This window comes from Piliocolobus tephrosceles, chromosome 12, assembly GCF_002776525.5.
Source record: "Piliocolobus tephrosceles isolate RC106 chromosome 12, ASM277652v3, whole genome shotgun sequence".
Classification (NCBI taxonomy): domain Eukaryota; kingdom Metazoa; phylum Chordata; class Mammalia; order Primates; family Cercopithecidae; genus Piliocolobus; species Piliocolobus tephrosceles.
The window spans coordinates 109766717-109770763 of record NC_045445.1 but is presented as its reverse complement, the minus strand read 5'-3'; the positions used below and the strand labels follow the sequence as shown (position 1 = coordinate 109770763).

General features: G+C 42.8%; 1 pseudogene; it reads left to right on the top strand.

Annotated features, from left to right (window-relative positions):
• Window positions 1-2424: 2424 nt before the first annotated feature.
• Window positions 2425-4047, top strand: part of LOC111536339 — a 49169-nt pseudogene continuing 47546 nt past the window's right edge.

Below are 4047 nucleotides of genomic sequence, written 5' to 3'. Positions count from 1 at the left end.
GATAGACCTACCATCAATCCATCATACTATGGAAATGGTACATTTAGGAAGGAGTCCAAGCAAGACTCGAGAACACAAGTAAATTGCATAAACGGGTAGCTCAGACCCCCATATCATCCATAAATGATGCACCAGTTCTCCTTCCCTGGTTTGCACCTGTAGCCATATGAAGGAGAGTTCACATATAAATAGCTGAAGGAGAATAAACCTCTTTCTTGGTTTACAGATGAGTCTGCTTTTTTTACGTGAGTGAAAGCTAAACATGAATGATGGGTTCATTGCAATCACATTCAGAAGTGGCCCTGAAAGACAGTGAGAGGGAAAATCTTCTGAATGGGAAGCTGAAGTGGTACATCTAGTCATCTACTTTCTGTGGAAGAAGTGGCCTGAAATAATAATATTTACAGATTCACAGGCAGTGGCCAATGGTCTGTCCATCTAGTCAGAATCCTGGAAGTGAAGACTAGATCAGAGACCAGGGGTGCTGGGGTAGGGGTATGTAGATGGACATATGGGAGTGGGTACAAAGTATGAATATCTTTGTATCACACTAACTATCCACCAGAAAATATCCGCCACACAAGCAGGGCACCATGGGCATCTACATGGAGGGGTCATGTTGGCAGAGACATACGCCAACAGCACGGAATCCCATTTACCAAGACTGATCTAGTTAATGCTGCCTTTGAACATCCAACCTGTCAACAAAAGAGACCCATACTGAGCTCCCAGATATGACATTATCCCTTGGTCAGTTGTCAAGTCAAAAACACTGGGTGCCTTCCGTTCTGCAACGGCCAGCAGTTTGTCCTCACAGGGACAGATAACCACTCTAGGCATAGGTTTGCTGTTACTTCCTGCAGAATCTCAGCCAGCATCACTATCGAGGGATTATGAAAGTCCTGATTCATAAGCAGGGAATCCCATGCAACATAACATCTGACCAGAGGACCCATGTTACTACAAAGGAGGGGTGAGAATGACCCCATGATAATGAGATTCACTGGTCATATCAGGTACTACAGTGTCCAGAGGCAGCCGGCTTCAACCAATGCTGGAATGGTCTTTGAAAGTAACTAAATTGTTGCTTTGAAGGTAACACTCTGAAAGAACAAGGCATCATCCTTCAGGATACAGTGTATGTATTAAATATGAGGCTTTTATCTGGTGCTGTGTCCCCAGTAGGAAAAAATACATAGATCCAGAGGACAAAGGGTGGAAGCATGAGTAGCCTCACTTACCACTGGAGGACGTTGTGCTTCTTGTCTCATCAACTCTGGGTTCTGCAGAGTTGGTGGTTATGTTCCTCAAAGAGGGCCCACTCTTGCCAAGGGGTGTAGGAAGGGTCCCATGGAACTCTAAGCTATGGCTCTCACCAGGACACTTTGGACTACTTGTGTCCAGGAGCCAGCAGGCAAGAAGAGGGATCACAATTATGGCAATAATTGATGCTGATCATCAGGAGGAAGTAGGGCTGTTTTTATACAATTGGAGCATGGAAGAATGTGTGCGTGTTGCCCAGATAATACACTTTGGTGCCTCCAGGTACTCTCTTGCCCATTTATGACTTTGAGTGGGCAACTGTGGTGACTGCAACCTCAGAAGCGTATGATTCCCAAAGGCTCCGACCTCTCAGGAATGAAGATTTGGATTAAACCATCAGGTAAAGTCAGTAAAACCTGCACAGGTGACGGTTGAGGAAGAGGCAGCCTCAAGACCTGCTGCAGAACAGGGGTTGTAATTCATCTTATTAACCTTCCTTTACTAAGTTTTTCCCACAGAAAAAGAGGTTCATGGAAACCATGTAGGATCTGCCCCCTGACCTTGTGTGGTGAAGTAGATCTGTGCAGTGCAAGGAGACTGTGGCAGCCATGAGAATGTCCCTCTCAGACCTGACTGTCAGGATTATAATTGATGTGCTGCTGCTCTGAAATCCATCAACTCACTGAAGCCATGCCTCGCACCTGCTGCTTTCAGCCATGAGTAAGTGCGGCAGGGACACTAGGGCAGGCACCTCAATGGGAGATGCAGGACTCCTCTGACCTGCCCCTGTGGCCCGAGGACTCCTTATCAGCTTTGCCAAAAGTTTCTTAGACATGCATTAAAGTCTAAGGCACTTCCACCTGGCCTACCTTCATTTCGTCTCTCCTCCACAGGGGGTCAGAATCTCCTTCTCAGTCTGATGGCACTCCTGGCCTACCCTAAGAGTCAGATGGCACTCCTAACCACCTCTCTCTCACCATTTTCCCTCACAGGTCTTTCCCTCAATGACTCTCTTGCACAGTTAACCCCATCTCAGAGGACCTGGATCAACACAGCTTTCATCAGATACTCAAAAAGTTTATGACCTAAAAATGGTTGTATACAACCCATTTGCCAGATGCTGAGTTTGCATTCCTGCCTTAGAAAAACCAGAAACACAGTATGGAGCTGTTCTTGATCCAGATCAATGCTTTCTTTCTTGCAGTATCCCTGATCCAGGTAAGTAAGATTGTGCTGAAGCATCTGGAAAAATAAATCAATGATGGGAGTAAGTTTAGGTCAAAAAGTGATTTCTCTTCCCTCTGGCCAGGCAGGCAGGTCACCCTTCCAACAGAGTCAGCCTTATTATATAAACTAGGAAGACTCAGTGGAATTTCACAAAGGCAATTCAACTGGAGAAATAGTCTGCCTTAAATTTACTTATTAAAATAATACATTAACAATACTAAATATCCTCCTGAATCATCCAAGAATGCAGTGCTATTAGTCACTCCAAGAACTTGAAGTGTACCACAAACACAAAGGCATGAGCTTTCTCTATCCTGAAAAATGCAGTGACAAGGGAAGATGATTGCAAACCATTTCTGGAGAAAATTAAATACATACATTTCAGGTTTTAGACAGTTAGGCTTTTTAAAAATAAAATATGTGCTTCCTAATCATCCTTGAGCTTTTCCCATGATATTAATCGTGTTCTGCCAGCAGGGAGAGGGACAATATCTACCTAATAGATCTGTTGCCCATGGGGAAGTGTTTCAGAGCCTGGCAACTTCCCCTTCTCTTATTAGTGACAGGACTGATTCAGAGTGCTCCTCCTTGACCCATTTATTCATGGGTATACTATCAAGAATAGTTCCAAGCTTTCTATTTCATGGCATGATAAAAAACAAACTCAAACAAAATTCATACTCTGTCCTCTTTCTGTCCCATTTTTATCCTGGTGATATTTCCTGGGTCTTTTCCCCTCAAAACATACTGTATAAAATAACAATTTTATTTTATAAAAATGCATTGTCCCAAATCCCCCCAGATGTCAGTCCAACTTAAAGTAGTGAAGAGTATGACATTTCTCGGGTAATATGTGAGCAGAGGAGAAGCTGGAGGTGGGGGTCTGGGATATAGGTGGAGTGAAGCCTTTTTCAAAGCACAAAAAGTCCCAAAAGATCCTTCTTTAACAATAATGTCTCTGTGGAACATGCTGGTGTTCACGGCAGGATATTAGGATGAGGAGCTTGCTGGAACATCAGTAGCTGATTGAAGCTTCTCTTCATTCTTATGTCTGTAGCTGTTCCAATTGCCAAAATCACCCAGTCATTCTCTTTGGGACAAAAAGTTCTGTGAGTTCATGCCAGTTTTGTAATTTAATTTATCAGGAGACCCAATTCACCAAGTGACTCTAAATCAAGCATCTAATCTCTTGCATCTAAATTTATCTGTTTGTAAAACTGAGATTATATTGATTATTTCTTCCTCATTTCACAGTTTCTTATAAAGGGGAAAATGCCCAAATTTTAATTGAGTCAATATTATAAGAGCCAAAAACAGTGTTAAAATCTATGACTCATGGGATTCTTTCAGCATTATCCATGTTTGGTTTTGCATTCATCAAAAAAAATGTAGCTCTGACAGATTTTGAAGATCTAGCTTCAAACATTGAGTACTTTGAGGGAGGAAAATGACAAGGTAAAACGTTGCTAGTTAATGCTACTCGTTTAAAGGCAACAATTGAAAGAGATCAAACACAAACACATTCCTCCATATATCTCAGCCCTGGGCCCAACACAA